The following is a 27,273-nucleotide window of genomic DNA, read 5'->3' on the forward strand; positions in this document are numbered from 1 at the left end:
AAAATGCGAAAGCCTTCCTCTCTAAAGACCACCAATGTGGAATATTGGATGACAGAATAGCGTACGTACAGTGCAGGCAGAGCCCCTCAATGCCATTCTACAGTGACAGGTACTGTAGATGATAGTGCATGCTTAGTTTGGCTCACCTGTCAATATGGATGGACAGGCTCAGCATATACATTTTGACACAGATGACAGTTTGTCATATCTCAATATGGGGAGATCATTAGGGGGGGAAAAAAACCTTTTCAATAAAACTTGACATGGGTTGCGGAAATTGCAATTATGGTCAAGTGCAATGGGGTGTATATTCTGCTCTGAAAATGCAATATTTTGGTACAAACCCCCCTTTTTAAAACAAAATTCCACAAAACACATCATGTTTAATTAGGATTTCCAAGTCCAAGATGCAGAATTAAAAAAGACAACATCAATAGAGGCAGGGGAGAAATATATCCAGAAGATGGCACTGTTTTTGTCTTTCAATTATATATTTTGTATTTAATACAGAGTAGTGATTAAACTGTGGAATTAAAATGTAATTCTATTTTTCTAATTTTATATAATGGTGTTGTAGGCTCCATCAGTCCATCAATCATTCAAAAAGCCTACTGGGTGTGGCTTTTTAAAATGAAATTATAATTCTTCCTAAAATCTAAAATAAAAAAAACCTATATATAAAAAAAAACTATATATAAACCTATAAAACCTAAAATCAAAGTCACATGGCTCTCACACTATTGTAACGGGATCATAAAACTCCAAATAGGATTATTATAAATCGGCACTGGCTGTGGCCAGTTTATAAACAGGGATTGAATGGTTGAAAGAACACAAGAAATACTAACAAAAATATATTACATTATATTATTATTTAAAAACAAAAACAAAAAATAGACCTGCGAGATGTGCTACTAAGAGCGCTTCATTTTTTTGCAGGATATTATATTCCCTCTGGAGAATAAAATCTCACCCCTAAAATGGAGGCAAACTGTGCATAAATGCTCCACTTACCACTGGCTTGTTTTCAAAACCTCTTTAACATCATATCTTCAGCTACTCCGGCAGCTTCTTCTACTTCTTCTACTTCTTCTTCTTGTTAATCACGCGTACCTTTAAAGTTAAGAAAGCGGGAGAGGGAGAGGGGGAAAACAGGGAAAATGAAAGAGAAACATTAATGAAAGGGACTAGTAAATGAAATGCTTCTTCAAGTGGTAGGTGGTGGGTGGAGGGAAGTCGACAAATGCTGAGATGAGTTTATCTCTCATTCTCTCTCCTTGCCCTTTGTGACCATAGGACGGCAGTTCTCAGGCAAAAAGGAGGCTTGCTGCTGATTGCTTGAGAGAATTGCAGAGCAAATCTACATGAAATCCTTCCGGGCTTTTTTTTTCTTTTTTGATCATTTTCACTTTCACATCTCTAATGAGCCAGGTCTGAAAATATCAATTTACAGTCAGCTCGTGCACAATTGTTGTGTATGTTTAAATGTGGTCAATACCTTATTCAACAATATTTTCTCATTTGTTTTGTGTTACAGGACTTAGATATGCAAACCAAAAAAAGTAACAAATGTAAAAACCACCCATCCAGCCTTTTTTGATTTTAAAGTGATACCCTCAGGTCTGGATGTTTAGTTGTCCTTGTCTCCACCCATGGAGACTTCATAGAAACCAAAGGAAGGTTATCTCAAGTGAAGTCAGTGAAGCTCATCCATGATGAGTTTCCTCCAGGATACTGATATGAATATCATTTATGGAATGCTCAACAGGGGTATGTTTGAGTAATATGAATGCTGAGTCTTCTACATTCATATAAGTTTCATATCAGCGGCCATGATATGGTCTTATTTTTCCACAGAGCATTATATGAGCTTGCATATAAAAACCTTTCATTCTTGTAGGATGCTGACTTTCAGATGCTAAGTTCTTTTCAAGACACAGGAAGTCTTTCGGGTATTAATTTGCTCCCATTTCCAGTTTTGTAGCTCTTGTTGGCTTGATCCTGGGTTCAGACCCTGAATTGGGACATAGCGATGTTGCATGAAGCAATGAAATTCTTGATTCTTAAGAAAGTGTGACTATATCTAATGTAAGTTGAGTGGAAGTACAAATGGTACTCAGTAGAGCTAAGCCCTTTGGATTAGTACCTGTACCCCTTAATAGTTTATTTCTCTGAACTTCACCTGAATCAGTTTAGTAATTTTTGCAAAACCCTACTAACAAAGAAGCAAACAAGCAACTGAAATTGCAGACATAAATAAGGGTGTTCAAAATGACATCATTTGAAATATATTTATTTGAGGTTTCAGAGAGAGAGAAATGCCAACTACATGCTACACTATACAGTATATCCTAGGCCAGGGGTGTCCAAACTTTCTCCTCCATGTGCCGCTTCCAGAACGGATGAACGCAATAGCCACTTTGAAATTCTGTGACCTTATCAAACATAACCAATCCATCAAACAATTATTTATTTATTTTTATTTTGAAAAAAACTGCTAAAGTGAATATAATAATAATGTAGTCTAAAATATAATAATAATGTAGTCTAAAACCGTTTTTGTGATTTAAAAAATAAATAACCCCCAAAAAATATTTAAAAAACATTTTCCATCCTTAATATGATGTATAACTTGTATATATCAATTAAAAATACATCTTTTAGAGATGGAAACTAAAAATACAGAACTGAGATAATGTGCCAGCACTCTTGTAGCTGATTAGCTCCTATTGAGTTGCACAGCTTATAGATCATGTTAATGGTGGGAAGTTTTAAAATTATTTAACTTGGTCTTATTTTTTTTTAGATCAGAAAAGCATGGCAATTGAAAGGGGGGAAGATTTTTATATCCACTGTACATCACAGTTTTCTGTTGAAGGTGATAGGGCCACAGCGGTAGGGTTTTTTTCAGGATTTTGGAGTGGCCCACGGCCCTGTATCCCATTAGAATAGGTCTGCCTAAGCACTGAGCAAAGCTACACATTCAGCTTCATAGCAGAACAAGACTGGTAAATGGTAAATGGAGTGCACTTATATACCGCATTATAACATACGGTGCCCAAAGCGCTTGACAAAGACTCACATTCACCCATACACGTACACATTCATACACCAATGGGCGACTGCTGCCATGCAAGGGGCTGTCAGGCCCAATGGGAGCAAATTAAACTGGGGGCACCTGGTTTCTTGTGAGTTTCTGTTTTCACCCTGAAAAAAAAGAAAATATTAAAAAGGAAGCTTAGTTTTTACAGGTCATTATTATTATTCATCCATCCATTTTCTGAGCCGCTTCTCCTCACTAGGGTCGCGGGCGTGCTGGAGCCAATCCCAGTTGTCATCGGGCAGGAGGCGGGGTACACCCTGAACTGGTTGCCAGCCAATCACAGGGCACACAGAAACAAACAACCATTTGCACTCACATTCACACCTACGGGCAATTTAGAGTCTCCAATTAATGCATGTTTTTGGGATGTGTGTCCGGAGAAAACCCACGCAGGCACGGGGAGAACATGCAAACTCCACACAGGCGGGGCTGGGGATTGAACCCGGGTCCTCAGAACTGTGAGGCTGACGCTCTAACCAGTCGTCCACCGTGCAGCCCATTATTATTATAATTAATAATAATAATAATAATAAAACAGATCTTTATTCCTATTTACACTAATTCATTAATACACATTATTATATCAGTATCAGCAATAGCTCAGATATGAATAAAAAAATACTAAAATAAAATGACTGGCACACCCTGAAAATGTTTATTTTCAACTACAATAAAAATAATTGCTGCTGTTTTCTGGAAGTTAGAACTTGCTCTTATTGTCTTTTCCACCCTTTCTATTTTTGGGTGTACACAGTCTCTCAGCATCCTCAGTGGGCATCATTACCTCATTGGTCAACATTCTAATGGGCCACAGGGGTCAGGTTGGTGCTTGCTGGCCAATCAACATCAACCAACGGGCTGGCTAGAAAGCAATCCTCTGGTGCACTGACTGCAGGCCAGTAGAGGGTAGGTACAGGTGAGTGTGTGTGTGTGTGTGTGTGTGTGTGTGTGTTGGGAACAATTACAAAAGTACAAAGTACTGTTGGTGTGAGAACCATCAAAAAAGTAAATACATGCGTGGCTATATGTACACATGAACTCAAGTGTGTGAGAGGGAGGAAAAAAATTATCTGCTATCCTTCCACATGCTTGGATGCTAAGACAAGTGCAGAGGAATTTTTTTAATGTACAGCATTTATTCACTGCACACACGCTGTCACACTACCGCTTCCTCCGGCGCATGAGACACTCCCTTGGCAAGGAAAGTCTCCATTAATCAGCTACAATGACGGGTTAGCAGAATAGCACGGAAGCTAAAAGTCATTCTAAATCAACATGGGAGAAAACAGGAATGTGTCCTGGCATCGCAACAATAGCATGCAGGTGGGATCACACAGCTCAAAGTCTCTCAAAGACTCTCAGTTCTTGCTGTAGATTTGGGGGTGGGTGTAACTTGGTCCATTCGTGTGGACAGCGATTTGTTTTCTCATGACCCTGCAACATATTGGCTTTGCGTTTAGTCACCTTGCTGTGACAGATGGCCGAGCATCATGGTGCAGGGCAAATTGGGAAATGAAATGCGTGCCCAGAGATGAGTTTATGCATTCTTCTTTTCAGCAACATGACCACATACAGGACAATATAGGGGTACAGTTGCTTTCATTGAGCATATTGATGATGACTAATAAAAATCCCACTCTCTGCATTCACTTTGGAACATAGATGCATGTATGTAGCCAAACAACCAATTAATACGTATGAAATAGTAGTATAGTATTTACATTCACTGCCAGAACTGGCCTTGAAAACACATATTGTACTTCCATTCCAACAGCAGCCATATACAATTTAGATTCATAAAAAGGCAAATCACAAAAAAGGAACACACAATCAGAACATTTCTGGAAAAACTGACAACAGGTCTTTAAATATGGTACATTTACAGTACATCTGAAATGTCAACACTCTTCTGATGACGCTGTTACACTGCGCACACTGCTTGGCTCAGCTCTATTTGCCTTGGTCCAGAGTGTTAGATTTTATAATTTCAAATTCAGGAATTGTGTTACATTGAACAGTCGAGTAGTTACGATGATGTGGAAAAGGGTGACAAGGGTGATCTTTTTTTCTTCATGATTTAATCACTTTTGTTGTACTCGCCTGAATGCCTAACAGTCATTTGGCCAAATACTCAAATATCAATTGGTATGGTGTGCTGGTTAGGGTTCGTGGTGTGTAAGATGACTCTGGTGGTGGGGAGGAAGATTAGAAAGACAAAGGCAGAGCAGAGAACCTTGTGGTGGAAGCTGAGACAGGATGAGTGTTGTGCAGTTTTTCGAGAAGACGTGAGACAGGCTCTCGGTGGACAGGAGGAGCTTCCAGAAGACTGGACCACCACAGCCAAGGTGATCAGAGAGGCAGGCAGGAGACTACTTGGTGTATCTTCTGGCAGGAAAAGAGAGGAGACTTGGTGGTGAAACCTCACAGTACAGGAAATCATACAAGGAAAAAGGTTAGCTAAGAAGAAGTGGGACACTGAGAGGACCGAGGAGAGGCGAAAGCAATACATTGAGATGCAACATAGGGCAAAGGTAGAGGTGGCAAAGACCAAACAAGAGGCATATGATCACATATATGCCAGGTTGGACACTAAAGAAGGAGAAAAGGATCTATACAGGTTGGCCAGACAGAGGGATAGAGATGGGAAGGATGTGCAGCAGGTTAGGGTGATTAAGGATAGAGATGGAAATATGTTGACTGGTGCCAGCAGTGTGCTTGCTTGATTGAAAGAATACTTCGAGGAGTTGATGAATGAGGAAAATGAGAGAGAAGGGAGAGTAGAAGAGGTAAGTGTGATGGACCAGGAAGTGGCATTGATTAGTAAGGGGGAAGTTAGAAAAGCATTAAAGAGGATGACTCATGGAAAGGCAGTTGGTCCTGATGACATTCCTGTGGAGGTGTATGGAAGCATCTAGGGGAGGTGGCTGTGTAGTTTTTTAATTTTTTTTTTTTTTTAGAAATGAGCTCATCAGAGGGACAGCCAAGGTTCGATGTTTTGGACACAAAGTTAGAGAGAGCAGCTTCTGAGGCCGGGCCCCCCGGGCTGGATGACTGCTTGGTGTTGGGGCTGACCTCTCATGGCCCGTGGCTGCTCCTTGATCCCCCCCCCCCCACTCTCCTTATTGTTTCCTTGTCGGGGGGTGCCCCTATCCGCCCTCCTTTCCAACAAACAAGGGACACTCTCCCGCCTTCGGGCTGGGCAGGGACTGGCTGCATTGCGGGCCCTGCGGGTCGAGGGGCGTCTTGCTCTCCTGGGGGTGAAGGGGGGGTTGGCTGAGGGGGTGGCATTGGGTCCCTGCGTCCCAGTTGTCGGGGCGCCTCTGTGGGGCCGGCGGACTGCCCTGGGTCCCTCGGTGTGGGACATGTGCCGTAGGCCGGGCTACTCTCGGGTGGACCACTGGGACTGATCCCGCCCCTCAATTGATTGGGTGGGGTCCTCAGCCGCCGCGGTGCGGCCACAGCAATTACAGGACACTTCTGTCAGTCTTTGTGCATGTAAAACAGTATCTATTCACCTGCTTGTATCCGCAGACACAGACCCCTAGGACGCTTTTACTGGGTGTGTGGTCACGCACTTACTGCGACAAATAACTCATGAATATGCAAATCGCGTGTCTATCCCCTTACTTATATTCTCGTCCTGTAGACTTTTAGAATTCACATAATTAATGACACCACACTTCAGTTGCACAGTCGGGTTCACGACCCTTGTCCTGCATGCTTCTTCTCCTGTCCTTGTCCTGTTCTATCTAGTGCTGTCACTAGCACTACAGCCCCATGCAACACTCATAGTTAATGTTTCATTGTTGTAGATAATGTAATGATTTACTTCTCTCATCCTGTTTACAATTAGTGCTTTGTCTTTTGTCTTTGTTTCTCTCTCCCTTCTAGAAACTTTATTCTGTTTGACTGATCAAGTCTGATTCTCAATAAATATCAATTATAATACCACAGCGGAAGCTTAAAAACTCCACTGTGACACAGTAAAACTGTTCCGGCATGAAAGGGATACAGATTTTCCATTCTGCTTGACCTAACAGCCAAACAGGACAGAAAAATAAAAAACAAAGTTAGGAGAACAGACTTCGATGGTTTGGACACATCCAGAGGAGAAATGGTGAGTATATTGGTAGAAGGATGATGAGGATGGAGCTGCCAGGCAAGAGAGCTAGAAGAAGACCAAAGAGAAAGGTTGATGGATGTCGTGAGGGAAGACATGAGGGCAGTTAGTGTTCGAGAGGAGGATGTAGGAGATCGGCTTACATGGAAAAGGATGACGCGCTGTGGAGACCCCTAAAGGGACAAGCTGAAAGGAAAAGTGGTGGTGCAATTTCAAATCAACTGATTCACTTATGAAGGATATACTGTATGTGTTTGGCAGCATCTGTTGCATGCACATGTATGCACACTAATACACACATTATATTAGTATATAAATGTGTCAAAAGTGTGCACACATTACCCTCCGAACAGAAGTGCTCTCCTGATATGGCTTCCTTGAGAGGAAAATCTTTCCATGTTCACACACACTAGACTATACAGGTTAACAGCATCAGCTTGATGCTGAAAAAGGCACAAGTGAGAATAAAAAAGTAGAAAATAGACCACATGGTTATTGCTTTCTGAATTAAAAAAAAAAAAAACAACAACTGTGAGGTGAGGTACCAGTCAAGGTCCTTTTGGATTGAGTAAAAAATAGACATTCACTTGCTAATAACCTCCTCCGTTCAAATGTATTTTAAAATACTCCAGGCTACATTCTGACCCATATCAGACTACAAATGTCCAACCTTGCTTGTCCTCATTTTTTTCAACACGTAACAAAAAGAGCAACGCACTTTGGTTGTAACCAACAAGTGTTAAGTCACAGTCTCAATACAAGCCTTTTTATTGTAAAACGCATCATGATAGGTGGATTGCTGGTTAGTCTCCCCTGCTCCTCCTCCATTTTGAGAAAGAAATGCACATCCAACTTGTCTTTATAAATAATCTATTGTAGTTATACTGTCGATCGGGTCTATAACATCTACGGTATATCCATTGATGATAACGTGCCACTGAATTACTTGTAAATATGCTTATATATTCTATATAGACCCTGAGTGATTTAAGCAGTGAGCACTGTAATCACTGCTTTAATTAGACCTGTCTTTTTCTTCAATTCCTTTGGGCTTGTCCTGTTAGGTGTTGCTGCAGCGAGTCATCCTTTTCCACGTAAGCCTTTCTTCTGCATCCCCCTCTCTAACACCAACTGCCCTCATGTCTCAATACATCTATCAACCTTCTCTTTGGTCTTCCTTGAGCTCTCTTGCCTGGCAACTCCATCCTTATCATCCTTCTACCAATTCTATCTCTCCTCTGGACATGTCCAAACCATCAAAGCCATCTCTCTAACTTTGTCTCCAAACATCTAACCTTGGCTGTCCCTCTGATGAGCTCATTTCTAATCCTATCCAACCTGGTCACTCCTAGAGAGAACCTCAACATCTTCATTTCCACCACCTCCAGCTGTGCTTCCTGTTGTCTCTTCAGTGCCACTGTCTGTAATCCGTACATCATGACTGGCCTCTCCACTGTCTTATAAACTTTGGCCTTCATCCAAGCAGTGACTCTTTTGTCACATAACACACCTGCCACCTTTCTCCACCTGTTACAACCTGCTTGGACCAGTTTCTTCACCTCCTCACCACACTCATCATTGCTCTGGACTGTTGACCCCAAGTATTTAAAGTCTTCCACCCTTGCTATCTCTTCTCCCTGTAGCCTCACTTAGTCTATCCATCACCACAGCAAAGATGAGTTGACTCAGAGTTGAGCCCTGATGCATTCCCACCTCCACCTTTAACTCCTCTCTCACACCTACAGCACACCTCACCACTGTTCACTGCCCTCATACATGTCCTGCATTATTCAAACATACTTCTCTGGCACTCCAGACTTCCGCACAGTTCCACAGTTTATCGCTGGATACTCTGTCATTGGCTTTATCTAGATCTACAAAGACACAATGTAGCTCCTTCTGACATTCTCTGTACATCAACACCCTCAAGGCAAATAATGCATCCGTGGTACTCTTCCTAGGCATGAAACCATACTGTTGCTCACAAATGAAAACCTCTGTCCTGAGTCTAACCTCCACTAATCTTTCCCAAAATGTCATTGCATAGCTAATCAATTTAATGCCTCTATAGTTCCCACAACTCTGCACATCTGTAAATACAGTATTTCCACATTTGCACTTCTGGTTAGAAGCGAGAACTGCATTTCATTGGGTGTGTACTTGTACCCTGTTTCTAATCCCTTCAAACTAATCCAAAGTGCTTAACAGTACATTCCCTGAGGAGTGCTTAAATTCCATGTGTCCAATGTAGGTATGAAACAGTTTACCCTTCATAGTTTTGATAAATCTCTAGATTAGTTCTTGTATTTCATCCAGTCTTGTATTTCATTCCAGCCAGTGTATGACCCAACAGCAAACAAAGCTTTTGAAACTCCTCATCTTAAACACATGTTGTGGAATCCATTTTGATTGATGCTGTTCATAATTTTTATTTTTTTTATTTTTTTAAGCAGAATGGAGGATCTGTTTCCCTTTTATGTCGGAACAGTTTTACTGTGTCACAGTGGAGTTTTTAAGATGCCGCTGTGGTTTCTTAGTATTATAATTTATATTTATTGAGAATCAGAGTCGATCAGTCGAACAGAACAAAGTTTCTAGAGGGGAGTGAGAGACGAAGACAAAAGACAAAGCACTAATTGTAAACAAGATGAAAAAAGTACCACCCCAGCACCGACGGAACATGGGCGAGTGACCATCACACCATCAATGCTCGCCGGGAGGTCAATTGATTTTTTCGTTCTGCTGATATTTTTTCTAACACAATATGTTTTATGATGAGATTTAGCCAGTGATTGATGTTAATAGCTTGTTTGTTTTTCCAGTTTAATAAAATTGTTTTCTTAGCGGTAGCTAACGCAACGAGTAATGATTGTGAATATATATCAGGGAGGTCGATTGTGCTTAAATTGTGCACCATCTATGCACAATCTTGGGGATAGTGGAATCCTGAAATTCAAAATATAAGAGAGTTACTGTGTAACTGAAGACCAAAAGCATTGAACTGGTGTGCATTCCCATATAGCATGAAAATAGGTGTCTGGGGTATTTTTGGTGCATTGCGCGCATATATCAGATGGAGAGAAGCCCATTTTATGCATAGTGTAGTGAGTAAAATGTGTTCAATGGAGTACTTGATATTGTATAAGATGTAAATTTGTGTTTTTTGTCATTCTAAACGTATTGTTACATATCTGTATCCAGTAGTTACGGTCAGCGGACATGGAAATGTCTTCTTCCCATTTAGTGATTGGTAAGTGCATTGATTTAGTGCATGAAATTAGTTTATAAACTTTTGAGATATTTGTTTTACTTTGAGGAAGAATCTTCACTATTTATTTGACAAACTCCGGCAGTTTGAGGGTACTCTGGAGTGTTGGTATTTTTTTTTTATTGCTGCTTTCAATTCATTGTATTGAAGAAAGTTTCCGCCTGTTATTTGGAATTCTTGGACTAGTTCATCACGTGTCCTAAAAACATTGTTAAATAGTTGTTGTAGGTGGTCAATTGTTGTTCCCATGTGCTAAAATGAAGGGGTATATTATTAATTTTGAAATCTGGATTATGCCAGATTGGGGAGAGGATACTGGGAGCTAATTGAAATCCTGTAGATTCTAAACTTTTCCACCAAACCGTTAAGGTGGATGCGATTATTGGATTCTCGAAGCATTTCTGACGTTTAAGGCTTGTGGAAATAAATGGGAGTTTTGGGAGTTTGATGTTGTTACAGTCTATTTGTTCCAATTCTAGTCAAGAATAATACTCCTCATTGTGGTGCAACCATTTGATGAGGTATTGTAATTGGTTAGCTAAATAATAGTGTTTAAAGTTGGGAGCATTTAGGCCTCCCTCCTGTTTACTTTTCTGAAGAGTGGATAGACTAATTGTATTTTTCTTATTTTTAGAATAAAATTTTAGTACTGCAGAAGCTAACGTGTGAAACCATTTAAATTTGGTCTTAAATGGAATCATTGAGAATAAATAATTTATTTGAGAGAAGGTTTTACTTTTTATTGTGGCTATTCTTGCCAGAACTGATATAGGCAAGTTATTCCAGCGTCTTAAGTCATCTGAGAGTTTTTCCAGAAGGGGTGTGTAATTTAGATTGGTTAGCTCTGTAAATTTTGGCGAAATATTAATACCTAAATACTTAAGGTTTCCTCTAGGATCTGGGATTTTATCTGCAGGAGTCCATGAGTTTGCTATTATTGGGAGTATTGTTGATTTTGTCCAGTTGAGAGAGTAATCTGATATTTGTGAAAATATTTCAGTGAGATTGAAGACTGCCTGAAGAGAAGACTTGGGTTCCTGTAAATAAAGAAGAATATCATCAGGATACAGATTGATTTTGTGTTCTGTCAGTCGCGAGCAGATACCTTTAATATTAGCATTCTGACGTATAGCGGCAGCAAGAGGTTTGATGAATATTGCAAATAGCATTGGTGAGAGTGGACATTCTTGTCTGGTTCTTCTTTGTAAAGTAAAACTTTCTGAAGTAATCCTATTTGTGGTGACTGTTGCTTTCGGCGAGTTGTATTACATTGCTATCCAATGTATAAATGAGTCTCCACAGCCACATTTGCGAAGTACTGCAAACAGTAAAATCCAGTTAACTTTATCGAAAGCCTTCTCTGCGTCAAGTGACATGATGAATGCATTTAGATTTTTACGCTGTGACGCTGTGAATTTAACAGATGTCTGACATTATTTGTGGAACTTCTACCTTTAATGAAGGCTGTCTGGTCATCGTGGATTATCGACGGGAGTACCTTTTCAAGTCTCGCTGTGAGGGCTTTCGAGATAATCTTGACATCTACATTAATCAGTGATAAGGGCCGATGATTAGCCGGGAGAGGGGAGTCTTTACCTGACTTTAGTAATAATTTAATTGAAGCTGTAGTCATATGGCTACTAATTTGACCTTTATCGTTTATCTCCTTGACTGTTCTGAAAAATAGGGGCACTAGTATTGGCCAGAAATGTTTAATGAATTCAACAGAGAATCCGTCCGGGCCAGGCGCTCGTCCTGATGTTTTTTAATGCATGATGTAATTCTGTGATGGTTGAAGGAACATCAACGCTGTCTTTAATTTAATTGAGGAATGTTTAGATCCTCAATAAAAGTTTCAATTTCTTTTTGGTCCGGGTTGTTTGAAGATGTGTATAAGATGCTATAGTAATTGTAAAATAGTTCATTTATTTCTCGCGGTGACTGTGTACAGTTGCTGTTTGAATCTTGAATGGCTGTAATTAATGACTTTTCTTTATTGCGCTGAAGTTGGTTCGCAAGAATTTGTCCTGATTTATTATTGTACTCAAAGTTAGTGTATCTTAACTGTTGTTGTAGAAAATCTGTTCTTTTTGATAAGATGAGATCTAATTGATGTTTTGCCTTTTGAAGTTGATTTCTCAGCGTATCTTTCGGATTAATTGCATATTCTTCTGTGATGTGAGGTGTTTAATTTCTATCCTCAATTCCATTTTCAAATTTTTATTCTTATTTTTTCTTGTACGAAGAGTATTATATGATTTGACCTCTCAATACAGCTTTCCCGGTTTCCCACAGCAGATATGGAGACATGGTTGGGGAGTTTCAAAAGCTCGTCCCATTCCTTCCTCACGAAAGAATCAAAATCCGGGTCCTTCAATAGGGACGTGTTAAAGCGCCATGTAGGTGGGGGTGCTGAACTTCAACCAATTTTTCGATTGAGAGAAATTGGTGCATGGTTGGTGATTGGATGTATTTTGTAGGTAATTCTTTGAGCTGCCGAATTGTTTGAATTGTTTGAATTGTGCCGAATTGTTTGAAACAAATATTTTCTTGAGAAAGAGCGGTGAACTGATAAGAAAAATGTGTATTCTCTTTTTGTAGTTTTTCAGCCTCCATTTGTCAACTGTTCATAATTTCTATTGTGCATAAAATAGCTACATATGGTTGCTTATTTTATATTTTTTGTATTCAAAATAAATGTGCAACAGTGCTTCCTGTGCATGTATCTGTGATTTATTTTACAAACCCCAATTCCAATAAAGATGGGACGTTGTGTAAAGCAAAGACAGAATACAGTGATTTGCAAAACATTTTCAACCTATATTCAATTGAATACACTAAAAAGACAAGATATTTAATGCTCAAACTGATACACTTAGTTGTTGTTTTTTAAGCAAATATTCACTCGTTTTAAATTTGTTGACTACAACACGTACCCAAAAAGACAGGACATGGCCATGTTTACCACTGTGTTACATCACATTTCCTTTTAACAACACTCTATAAGCATTTGGGAACTAAAGACACAAATTATTGAATCTTTGTAGATGGAATTCTTTGCCATTCTTGCTTGATGTGCAACTTCAGTTGCTCAACAGCCCGGGGTCTCCTTTGTTGTATTTTGCGCTTCGTAATGTGCCACACATTTTCAACAGGAGACGGGTCTGGACTGCTGGCAGACCAGTCTAGTACTTGCACTCTTTCATTATGAAGCCACGCTGTTGTAACTCATACAGAATCTGGCTTGGAATCGCCTTGTAATTTGGAGGACAGCATACTGTATGTTGCTCCTAAACCTGTGTGTACCTGTATCAGCATTAATGGTGCCTTCACAGATGTGCAAGTTACCTATGGCATGAGGGTTAACACACCCCCATACCGTCACAGATGCTGGCTTTTGAACTTTGCGCTGATAACAATCAACCGAATGGTACTTTTCCTCTTTGGCCGGGATGACACGACGTCCATGATTTCTAAAAACAATTTGAGATGTGGGCGGCACAATGGCCGACAGGTTAGCACATCTACCTCACAGTTATGAGGTCCAGGGTTCGTGATCTTACTGACAACCTTGATAATTTTGGTCACCATCATTGTGAAATCGCCATACTGGTTCATCTCTAGTACGGTGTCACATACAAAGTGGCAGACCACAAACAAAGTTTTATGAGTAACACCATTAATGAAACTGATGTGAATTGGTAACAATGATTACTGTCATGCAACACAAGGCTGAAAATCTATGAGGTAACCGACTGTATATGATGCCTGCTTCCACACATGATGGTTCTTGGACAGAATTTTTAACTTGTATGTATTTCTTTTTAATGTTGAATACATATGGACGTACTGTGACTGATATCCGATTAGTCTACCTGTCACCTTTTTATGGCTGCCTTTGGCAACTCAAAGTAAATCACTTCACCTGACAGCATGCAGGTCGATAATATTAACGCCTCTATAAATAACGTTATTGTAGGTCTCTTGTGTTAATGGCTCATGATATGATGGATAGGATAAAACTGAACGCGTGTGCTGTTGTTAAGGTGCAGAGGTTTAAAGGCAAGGGATAGATGGGCTAAATCCCCCTTCAATGTCCTCTGATAAGGGACAGTGGTGACATTGGGCTGGAAAGGCGCCGAGGTGGTCACAGCTGTGTTCCCAAGCCTGACTGGCTAGGGGGTGGGGAAGTTGTCAATGTATGTGTGTGTGTGTGTGTGTGCGTGTGTGTGTGTGTGTTTGTGTGTGTGTGTGTGTGTGTGTGTGTGTGCGTGTCTGCCTGCCTGCCTGCCTGCCTGCCTGCATGCCTGCCTGCCTATGTGCCTGCGTGCGTGCGTGCGTGTGTGTGCATGCCTGTGTGCGTGCCTGCGTGCGTGTGTGAATGAGGTTGGAGCGTTGTAAGGTCTGGACTCTGGACAGTGGATTAACTGAATAATTTCTGTGGGAACATAGTTATGACTGCTACTATATCTGTTGTCTGGCTATGTGATTTTCATTGTGCTGTAAATACTGTTGTGGATTATTTCATGGGGTGGGGGTGGGGGGTTGGGGAGTATGTCCCAGGTCCAAGTAGAAGAATGTCAAATAAATGAGTGGTCATAAGCAAGTGGAAATGCATACGAGCATGGGTTTATATACTTAAAAATGTCACATGCTACTGAACTCTCTCGGGGCAGTAGCAATAATGCTGCTTTCATATTGGACGCAAATTGAACCATAACGTGACATATACAGTCAATGCAGTTAGCCTGAATAGGCACGAATCCGTGCCGGGCGACGCATTTGACACAACACGAGTAGGGTAAGCATGCAAAAATTTGCTTCTTCGCTCGGGTTGGGAATTTTGAACTACAAGCCACATATTGTGTCGTGACAGCCAATTAGCTTTGAGAATGGTGAGCAAAGGGCCAGCCTGGGAGACAGAATGTCCTGTTGGCCGCCGTGGCCGCTCAACCGCTTCGTCGCTGGTTGTGGGGCTGGAATGGGAAGTAAAACATTGGAAGGGGGAAAAAAAAAGAAATAAATCAAAGGAACCAGCCGGGGTGACTTGTCGTGCTGGCCGTGGCTGCTCACAGCACACCATCGTCGTATGAGAGTATGCTGACAACAGGGCTGTGAAATGGAAAAAGTAAAATCAGAGGAACAATTGGTGAGGGGGGTCTCACTCTCTCACACACACACACATCTATATATATATATATATATATATATATATATATATATATATATATATATATATATATATATATATATATATATATAAAATAAAATAAATGAACAATATAACAAGTTAAACAACTCACGTTAACTATGTTAGTAAGTACATAGCAAATTCATAGAAATGTGATAGCAAAATACCTGGTAATCTATAATTTGACTGCTTCGTTTTAACCAGCTGTGTGTGCTTCTTTCCATTGATGTGATCGACCAAGCGCGTTCTCTCTTCAGATCCATACTTCATATCCTGATGACATAAGATGCAGTATGCCTTCTCAGGTTCTTTAATCTTTCTAATATTTTCATGAAGGTATTCATTTCCGAATTTTAATTCCAGCCAGCGCCATTTCCACGGATTCTTGATCCCGTTATCCTTATCAATCTTCATCTATCATCTTTACAATGCCGGTCTCACCGTCCTCCCTCTATACTATGTCCCTCCGTGACACCGACATACTGCAAACTTATTAATATAAAAACTTGATAGCATACAATGAATTTAAATGTGTAGAAAGAGCTGACCGATAATATATAAATTGTGGAAGATTTTCACCTTGCCTGCCGTAATACAGTCTTCAATGCTGTAAATATGAGGGTCACGATTACAGACTGTCAATGTCAATGTCGACAGAGTACTACGTTAACTCCCGTACAAATATTTATTTTTTTGGGGGGCAAATTTACACAATTTAAAAAAAATGCTCTCGATGAGGAAAATCCGTGGACTTTTCACAGTCCTGCGACGACCTGTTGAAGAGGACCAAGGTGGGAGGAGCATATCGACGTGGCACAAATGAAGCGAATGCGCATTCAGTGTGTATAATTATTAAGCCTGTAATGATTTTGTATTGAAACCGAAAATTGCGGTCTTCAAATACACTAAACTGTGTCGTCTTTGAAATGGCAGAAGCGCGGCACGCCCTTTCAGCTGTGGTCCTCCATTCTACATAGAGCCTCATGAGCTCACAATGCTTCCAAACTTAATATAATTAATATTATTATTCAAAAGTTTTTAATAAAACATAAGCCTAGATTAAAGATCAATTTCTTCATCAAGCCTCCTCCAACAACTGCTTGTCATGATACTACTTTTGCCAGTTGACCCGTCTTGCTGTCGCAGGCAGAAAGTAATCCGCCTGACAGTTTACTTTCATTTTTTACGACCTACAAGTGTCTATGGAGTGAAGTGCCGGCCAACAAGGTGACACAGTCCCTATACATCTGCGCGGGTCAGAGTACGGAAAATGCGCTGGCCCTGCTGCCCAAATTGTGGTTTTACATACTGTAGCAGTTAGCCGTGCATCGTTAGCCTCGGCTAGTCTGATCTGCTCACCGAGGAGGAAGAGGAACGAGGGAAGCGAGCGGTGCAAAGTCAGTCAAAGTCCATCTTCGCCCCAAATGTTGTGTCCAATAATGTGGTACAACGACTGTGTGGCAGCAGTACTTTATTGCAACTCACTGCGAATGTGCTCATTCCATAACATGCCTTTTGCAACACTGCCGCAACGCCTGTGGTGTAGTTTAGTGTAGTGTTGTGTGTACTTCGTGCACGCTGTTGTTAACCTGACTGCACAGAGAGCACAGGGCTGTCACAACTCCTTTGAGACAGTAAGAGAAAAGTTGTCTTTTGTTTTTACCTATTTTGTTATTTAATTTCTGTTTTGCAGCACAGTTACGAAGTCTGCTATAGTGTTAACTAAATCTTGAACTTTGTGACACAGACAGCAATGTTGTTTCCTAAACTCCACAGTCTCTTTTAGCTCTTATTATATTTTAAACGGTAGATATTTTGTGAGAGAAAGGTTTCTTAGTTTTTACATATTTAGTTCTTTAATTTCTGGTTTGCAGCACACTGTTATTATTATTATTATTATTATTATTATTTTGCTATCACGTCTTTTTATTTATTTATTTTTTTTACCCCCTACTCAAAAAATTGAATCGTGCATCGAACTGTGGGTCAGAAATCGTGATACCTATCGAATAGTGACTTTGGTGTATCGTTACAGACCTAATAATTACTCGCGGGATCAAGGGACGCAAGGCGAAAGTTTGTTTCGCTCCGGTGAGAATGTAGCACAAGAGTCGTCAGCACTAACACATAATACAATGTGTGTGCGGTGAGGCCTTGCATATTTGGGATTTGTAAATCTGCCAATTTCCAGATTTATTTTGGGACTGTATCCTCCGTTATTTGCTGAAAAGCTCATCTCTTCGCGATTATTGTGCTCAGGCCAAAGCGACGTCTCCTATAAAAATATTACAGTGGTTCCATCTAGTGGTATCTTGGTACCAGGCACCTGTGCTAAATTTGTTTCACAAATCTATACTATTGGTCAATTCTGACGTGTGTGTATGTATTGACCAATCTAAAGTGTTGAAATGTCAATGGCTTTTTTTTTTTTGGGGTTTCCTGAAAAGTGGTGGTTTTGGTAATACAAGGATTCCTCCCAATGGCAGGCCGAACTTAGTCGGGCCAGATTTGTCAAATAGAAAAAAGTGATTGGCCACAATCTTGTGGCATCCATCCATCCATTTTCATTACCGCTTATCCTCACAAGGGTCGTGGGCTGCCGGAGCCTATCCCAGCTATCTTAGGGCGGGAGGCGGGGTACACCCTGAACCGGTCGCCAGCCAATCGCAGGGCACAGAAACAAACAACCATTCGCACTCACATTCACACGGGGAGAACATGCAAACTCCACACAGGCGGGGCCGGGATTTGAACCCCGGTCCCCAGAACCGTGAGGCAGATGTGCCAACCAGTCGTCCACCGTGCCGGCAATCTTGTGGCATCTATAAATAATTAGATCTGTAATCTATAGATAATACAAAATTTTATGGATGGCCGTTAATTCATGGCGGATTTTCACGCTATTCATGGCAGGGCCAGGTCCCTATCCCCTGCAAACACCAGGGGCTCACTGCACAGTGTAATTTGGAAGAAATCTTGACAAGATAATTTCCCTGCCGAGATGCTGATTTTTGTTGAAAAAAGGCCAAGGAACAGGTTTTGCTATTGCTAATAATTAAATTGATGAATAAATCACTGCTGAGAAATATTAATCAGCTCTTGCGCTCGTTTGTGAGAGAGGAGGATGCGGTATTGTGCTGTGTATGATTGACAGGCAGCACACACATATTCTCACGCATACTCACACACAAATATCACTTCACACAAGAGCAACTCTTTTGTTAGCTTTAAAACAACACTGTCCCCTAAAACTGACACAATACATAATGGTGACCAATTCTGGGAAAGATTTCCATACTGACTTTGGTGTGCATCATGATGTATAAACACACACGCCTAGATACACGCACGGGCCTGGACCAGGGGTTTTGCAAAACCCGGATCATCCGTGCTAATCCACACTCATTAAGGATGAACTACATGATAGCGTGCCACCACCAGTAGCCTTCACGCCCCCACCCATCCCCTCTTTACCCTACTTTCACTCACACAAACAACCACCCCGCCACTGTGGATAAGTGGCAGCTTTGATAGTGATTAGAATAAATTACTGCATGTGTTTTTTTTGTCCCTGCTTGAGTAGACAAAACACCTGCCACACCTGGTGATGTAAATCGGGCCACATGTATTTAAGAGTGACAACACTTTTGTTTCACACTTGCAGCACTGTTGTGTGCTCGGAAGTTAGGGTGCTAGGTGTTCCTCGCCACCTTAATCAGTGACTTTTCAAGCAGAGGAATAATCCAAAAAGAAATGAGGTGAGGGGCGACACGATCAGACTTACTTTTGTAAAATGTGAAAGGGTTCAGATTTAGCAAAACCTTATATTAATTATCAAGGCCCTCACATTGTTGCACAGCACGGATAAGAAATTATTTCTGCACTGGCTTTACCTGCGTGAACATGACAAGAAAGTTCATTGTGAGGTGGGCTGTGAGAGGAGTTTACCTTCAAGCCCCTTGTTCTGAACAGAAAAATGCTCTCCTTGCAGTTCTGCCTGTAAAATAATTCAAGATATAACTGTTCTCCTTCCCCAATTAAATGTTTAAGCCCATTTAGGTGGGTGCCCGGTGTAACTTGAAGCAGTGTGGTTTAAAGGGGTGATATCCAATCTTAAAAGTGATGGTTGTGGTTCTAGGTCTCCCCCATGGATTTGGGAAAGAGTCTCATTGTTGAGCCAATTATTGGCTATTATGTATGAAAATGGTGAAACTCCCCAGCTTGTTGTCTATAATAAACACACTGAATTTAAAGACAATCTTATCTTTCTTCAAGGTGACTGACTGAATGGCCATTGTGAGTTATACGTAGGGTGAAAAATGGTCAGCTGTTTTCGGCTGGTTTGGGGGAAAACCATTTTTTTCAATCGCCAGTCTAACACAAGCCAAAAATTACAGTACAAGTTGAGGTTACTAAAATGTCAAACTTTACTCAGCTTAGGTGCGTCAAAAAAATTACACGCAGTTTGGGAATAGTATTAAACTGCAAACAATTGATAATAGAAACATAAAAGCATACTTGCTCCAACATCATGGTGACCCAAGCTTTATTTATTTTCTGTCTTGGGTCAAGAGCAAAAGTGATGTTACACTCTTTTCAAACCAATTTAAATATCACATTTTGTTTACTGTATATCATATACAATCTAGACTGTTTCATGCTGCTTCGACATTCTGCAACTTATTTTCTGCTGTGTTTGTTTGTTTTTTACTCAACATATTTCCTGGATCAGCATGGCACATGAGGATGTTTTACTTCTGGTCAGTATTCAGTGTAGTCAAAATGTACAATCGACAGTTCATTAGCATCACCAAATTAATTTGTCCATTCACAGACTAAGACAACGTACCAAAAGCAACAGGATTATGAATATCACCCAACTCAAAAGCTTAATTATTGACAATAAATACATAGACTATCCATCCATTCATTTTCTGTACCGCTTATCCTCACTACGGTCGTGGGCGTGCTGGAGCCTATCCCAGCTATCTTCGGGCAAGAGGTACACCCTAAACTGGTCACCAGCCAATCGCAGGGCACATATAAACAAACAACCATTCGCACTCACATTGACACCTCAGGGCAATTTAGAGTCTTCAATCAACCTAACACGTTTGTTTTTGGGATGTGGGAGGAAACCGGAGTAACCGGAGAAAACCCTCGCAGGCACGGGGAGAAGATGCAAACCCCACACAGGCGGGGCTGGGATTTTAACCCCGGTCCTCAGAACTGTGAGGCAGATGTGCTAACCAGTCAACCACCGTGCCGCCCATACTTAGACTATTCAATAGAAAATTGGCTATGTGGATTGCACACAACTAACATAAACCGTGTATTGTGCATGTGTTTTCAAGATTTGCAGAAGCTAAAAGGTTAAGTGGAGCCAAACCTTTTGAAAAACATTGCCCAATAGAACAGGAGCTACGAAGTGAATGTTCTCTAATCATTAAGTAGTAAGTGTGTGTGTGTTTGTGTGTGTATGTGCGTGTGCAGGCGGGCGGGCGGTGTGTGCTTGTGGAAGAGCGGTAGTATTTAATAGACCCCACCTCACCATGAACCCACAGAAAGTGTCATTTGACCTTCATGAACATCTTCCTTTCATTGCAGCAACGGTGGTGATAAATCAGGAAATTACTCCGATTGTAGCTTCCGCTGGTCTTTGTAAAGCTTTCGCTTCCTACCTGACTTTCATTACCTTATGTGGCTTTGAACAATAACCAGGATTTAAATACACACATTTTACAAGTTATTTAGAAGACTGAGACCACATACACAAAGCCACTTTGAACAAGCGAAATTACAAGTACTGTAAACCAAATATGTACAGTCAAGTTTTATGCTGCAACAAAGTGGCAAAATACTGTAAGGTCTTTATTACAGATATTAACTATACGTTAATATACCGTTATAACGCACCTCCACTGTTTTGCCTGTGTGATATATATATATATATATATATATAGAGAGAGAGAGTCTTTAATTACTTTCTGGCCCAACACTATATGTCACTAGGAACTTTGCCTCTGAGGTTGTAGACGCCAAAGAAGATTATTTTGGTTTTGTCAGAGTTCAATAGTCGGAAAATATCGGTCATTCAACTCTTGATTTATTTAAAGCATGCCGGAAGATTGGTTAACTTATTTGTTTCCTCAGGTTTTCTACAGTCAATATGTAAAGTCGTGTGTCAACGGCATAGCAGTGGAAGTTGACAGTATGTTTTGTAATAATACTACGCAGGGAAAGCATGAAGAGACTAAAGTGTACTCAGCCAAGTACGGACCCCTGTGGGACGCCATGACCCAAGTTTTATATGCATTGAGTCTTTGTTAGCGTTATTTACTGTACAAAGTGTCGGCAATCTGACAAGTAAGATTTAAACCAATTTAAAGCAGTTCCTTTAATTCCAATGGCATGCTCTAACCTCTGTGAAAGGATTTAGTGGTCAAGTGTATCAAAGATGCACTAAGGTCAAAGACAAGTATGGAGGAGAGGCCTTTGTCTGAGGCTGTAAGGAGGTCATTAGTAAATTTCACTAGGGCCGTCTCAGTACTCGGGTTTATTCTGAATCCCGACTGATACTCCTCAAATAAATTATTTTGTAGAAAGTCAGACATTTGCATGGCAACTGCTTTCGGAAGATTGGATATTGGTCTGTAGTAGGCTAGAATGGCCGGTCAAGAGTTTGACGTCAACTAAAATCCCATTTTGCATTGGAAACTACATTTAATTACTGCATAATACCTTTTGAGTATTTTATTGTATGGTATGTGGTAAATAACAGTAGAAATTACAGAAATGTCTGAAAGTGCAGGATGCAGGTGGGGCTATCTGATAACCACCTTAGACCTGAGACTCAAGATAATCGCTGACTGGTCCAAACACCCTTGAAGTAAAAAAGCGAGAACACAATAGCCCTCTTTTGTAAGAGGGGACTTTTCCGAGGGGGGTAGTTTCCCTCCATTGAGGCATTGCTGGATTAACCTAATCAGAGGATTAATCAGACTTGAAACACTGACGGCTGTGCTGGTGGGGTCTTTATGCGACAGAATTAGGATAGACAGTTGGGAGATGGTACTCTCCCAGTGTTCCCTATAGATCTCTCTGCTTGCCAAAACACCCGATAGGCAATGGGGGAAATTAGGCTTCCAGTTTGCTCCAACTGGAGTTTTGGAACTGGGTTCCTCAATATTCGTCACATAATTGTTCAGACAAACATTTAATGATTGTTTTGAGCTCATCTAGCACGGTACCCTTAAAAATGAGTGAGCAAAGGCTAAAATTATCTTATTGTCGAAACATTTATCATAACCATGCAGCAAAGAAAAACTCAATATCCCACTTGACGATGTGGACTATTTTACACGAGTAAGGCTCATTATACTGTATGTGCCGAAGCTTCTGTATTGATTTGTCAAATTTTGCATACCTTCTTAGAGAAATAGGAGAGCAAAACAGTAACCCTTTTAATTCAAGATCTGTGCTATAGAAACACCATCGATTGCAGGATAAAGTCATGGCACAGTGGGCAGACTACAACCACAACTGCCCACCTCCTTTCACTTGACCAATGGATGTAGCAAAGAGGTGGGCATCACACACTGTCCTCATATAATTGTGTGGGGAAATCCTTTTTCAACCGTAGCTTTGGCTCCCACCTCCCAGGGGCACTTTTCTTAAACAATAATCCTAAAGTGTGAGTGCTGGGCCAGCGAGAAAATACATCTACAGCCCCAAAGTGGGACTGGAAAAATAAACAAAATTCACCTTGGTTTTGATAAGTAAAAATTTATGGTAGTCATAAAGGAGCAGCTGTTTTTTTTTTTATTATTATCCATCCATCCATTTTCTGAGCCGCTTCTCCTCACTAGTGTTGCGGGCGTGCTGGAGTCTATCCCAGCTGTCATTGGGCAGGAGGAAGGGTACATCCTGAACTGGTTGCCAGCTAATCGCAGGGCACATTGAAACAAACAACCATTCGCACTCACAGTCATGCCTACGGGCAATTTAGAGTCGTCAATTAACCTACCACGCATGTTTTTGGGATGTGGGAGGAAACCGGAGTGCCCGGAGAAAACCCACGCAGGCACGGGGAGAACATGCAAACTCCACACAGGCGGGGCCGGGGCTTGAACCCCAGTCCTCCGAACTGTGAGGCTGACGCTCTAACCAGTCGTCCACCGTGCCGCCTATTATTATTATTATTATTATTATTATTATTATTATTATTATTATTATTATTATTATTATTATTATTATTAACATAGAATTTTTGATAATGCAATAATTTAAACCAGATTGAGGGTGAATGGTCTGGTGGCACGTTACTTTTTTTTTCTTTTTTTTTAATCATTCTTGCTTTGCAGACACCGTATGTACTGTAATATATAGTAAAAACTATCATTTAGGATATCTTCATACTTAAAATTGGCCATGAGCAAAGACTCTTCTGCCTGGAATTTACACATCCAGGAAGTTGATTTGTTTGTAGACATAAGGTATCGCTTGAAAAAATATTTTACTGTCAATACCCATTCAGTCGTATTGACTCAGACAAATTCCGGGATGCTACTGATAATAGTTGACAAATGGGCTCTACTCCTCCTTCTGCAACAACCAATACATCTCCCCAAGCCCCCTGTCCTCCACCTCCATTAGATTGTATTTTGTGATATGATTTATGAATGACGTTCTGGCTGTATACGACCCAAGAATGTTCAAACAACAAGAGAAACGTTTTGAGTGTCCAGTGCTCTGCCAAAACGAAGAAACAATAGACTAACAATAATAATTTTGTTTAATATTTCAAGAAACCACTTTGGTTTATCCGCATCCTGTATCTTGTCATCTCATTGGGAGAAACATTATTAAAGGAATGATAAACTTAAAAGGGCCATTGGAATGTTTGGCATTGTCAGTGAATGGCTCACAAGACCTCTGGCAAACAGAGCATGATAGCTTGAGGGGTGACAAGATTTAACTGATATCACAGTAGTGCACAACAACATAATTTCATAATCCCACATTGGGACTGCAATTCCCTATTTGCCAGTGTCTGGTCATTGGAGGACAATTAGTTAACAGCTATCAGAGGCTGCTGGAGCCGGCCTGGGACGGTAAAATCGGGTAATGTTCGGTATGCTCTGCATGGTACAATACGCCCTTTATTGACCATGTTTTTTTAGGTTTTGCACATGAGCTACGCATTCAGGGCGAGTGACATGGCTTTTATGCGGTTTCTGTCTTATGTTACACAATGCAACCTTTCATCTTTTTCAGTATCCTTTTTTTAAGAGTGACATTAACAAAGCTAGTTTCGGCAGCAGTCTGTGTGTCTCCCACCAGCCACATTACTCTCTGCAGGGGGCGTCACCTTCCAAGCTCTCGGGCTGGTCTTTCAGCTCGGTAAGAAACATGTGGCATGGTATTAGCAGCAGTTTTGCCACAGTTACCTTGAAAAAGTAACAGTTACTTTACTGATTACTTGAGTTTAAAAGTAACTTAGTTACTTTGCTGATTGCTTGATTTCAAAAGTTGGAAAAAAGTAACTTTTTAGTTACTTTCGGCAGCTGCCAAGTGGTTTGAATATCACTTATCCACAGTACAAAAAAAGCATTAGCTTAACCGTACCCATTACTTAGTAATGTACGCCACACAAGTTACAGAATGATGTCATCAACATGAAGCAATAACTTAAATATTAGTGTAGTTGAAGCCACATTAAATCAGCAACTTAGTGCAGACTTGATATGCCAACACAATACAGTAAGTTCCTAAACGTAAACAAGCACATCGTTCTCAGTACACTGCTGATCGTGGTCCATAAAAGCAACTGTGTGTGCATGCGTGTGTTTGTGGGTGCCTTAGTGCGTGCGTGTACATAAACGTGAAAGTGAGTGATACACATTCACACACCATTGCTCCCCCCACAGTAATTTTGATGCGAAGAGCAAAACAACTTTTTTTCTTACTACGTGGCGTCAGCCATGCAGCGCGTTCAACCAACTCACAGACAAAGTTGAGAGTTCTCACTTTTCATTCTAAATATTATTTAAGCTGAGTATTGTAAGTCCTTCAGTGATTCAGTCCTTGCCCTCTATGACCGATTGATGAGCGCGTATTCGGTATGAATAATGCATTGCGCGTTTAACACGCCAGTAAAACTGTATCCTTCATGTGTAAATAAAAAAGTTACAACAATCGAATACACTTTTTACTAAGGAAAATAACAAAAATAGTGTGGCGAAAGTGAAATTGTGCATTTCTTGGCACTTTTATGGTAGTGCCCCGTCACTGTACATTGTAGATTCAACAATCACTTCCCAATCGCTTTTTTTCTTTTTATTGGAAAAAAAAAGGTGGTCTTGGTTAAATGCTACTGCACACTTGATTTGCTCTTTGTTTGAATCACCAGCTACAAATCACTGTTTGGTGAGAGACATTGATGATGCAAAAGTAACTATTGATGGATTGAAGAAGTAATTGTAGTGTAATTACTTTCCTGGGAAAATTAGCACGTTACTTCGATTGTTACTCAAAATGGTGGATTTTTGGATCACTGATTAGCAGTGGAAACATTTTGCTAGTGATGAAGAGAGAGAAGAGATGAAGCTTCATGAAGCATTGTAACACTTCAGCCATTGGTTCGAGTAATGGTTCATTTCTTGATGCTTCATTGCACAGGAAACCACCGGCTGGCCATGTGCATAATCACAAGCAGCTGTATCTTTACCACATACAGTATGTGTTGTGTTGCATTTTTGCCTCTTATTGGCTATTGTGAATGACTATGTATTACAAAACATGTTAAACAAAATGTTTGAACCAGTAATTTCCCAACATAAAGTGTAAAATATATTATTTTTGAAAGTATTCTGTGTGCTTAAAATGTTCATTATTACTGGTATGACCGGTTCTATAATGTTTTTCTGTCACTTTGGGAAAATGGCATGGGCTTAAGAGGGCAGAGGATTTTGAAAGTGCTTATTTCGAAATAACAGTTTATCATAATTTTTGTGTCAAGTGATTAATTCAAGAGCAATATTTTCAAATTGGGGTACAGTAATTTAATCTCTCCCTGTGAGGTTTTATTTTACCTTGCTTTCTGTGAACACAATAAATACTTTCCTCATGAATAAAATAAGAAACGGTGGAAAATGCAATTTTTGATAATCAAATGTAATTGATAAGCCTCAATGATAGTTCCTTATGCGGTGCGGTCTCGCTTAAGGTTCAAAGTCAGGCGACCACCATATCCCCAGTTGAGAGTCGAGTGCACCAACCGGTGGGCTATTAGACCAGGGTCCTGGGTTAGCGGGCAACAGCTTCTTTCCAAGGATTCCGAGGAGTGATGGATTCGCTCGCTATCTTTGCTGTCCAAGCTACGTCCAAACTGCAGAAGGGCTTTAGATTGCTGTCAAACCTCACGGCAAACCCTGAAGCATTTCCCGAATCGGTCACGTGGTACAGCCAGGCAGTGAGGCTTCGGACGTCATCACTTCCGGGTCCGCCCCTAAATGAAGCAAGCCTCGATACGTGCTTGGCGGAAACGCCCCCTCCATTACTCGACATGCCTCGAAGACTCGGCACATCTC

The 27,273-nt window shown here is 40.6% G+C and overlaps 1 protein-coding gene across 5 annotated transcripts in view; it reads right to left on the reverse strand.

Annotated features, from left to right (window-relative positions):
- Positions 1-27,273, reverse strand: part of ptprsa (protein tyrosine phosphatase receptor type Sa) — a 276,448-nt gene that overhangs the window by 212,699 nt on the left and 36,476 nt on the right. For 3 of the 5 annotated variants that reach the window (XM_061684321.1, XM_061684318.1, XM_061684313.1), the window contains exon 2: positions 1,015-1,113. The exons of 1 other annotated variant lie outside the window; for it this stretch is intronic. The gene's annotated coding sequence lies outside the window, so the exon portion shown is untranslated. Of the gene's footprint in view, positions 1-1,014; positions 1,114-5,336; positions 5,489-27,273 lie in introns of all 5 variants that reach the window. One more of the 5 variants, XM_061684315.1, reaches the window with a different exon arrangement.

The sequence above is a fragment of the Phycodurus eques genome, chromosome 8, assembly GCF_024500275.1.
Source record: "Phycodurus eques isolate BA_2022a chromosome 8, UOR_Pequ_1.1, whole genome shotgun sequence".
Lineage (NCBI taxonomy): Eukaryota > Metazoa > Chordata > Actinopteri > Syngnathiformes > Syngnathidae > Phycodurus > Phycodurus eques.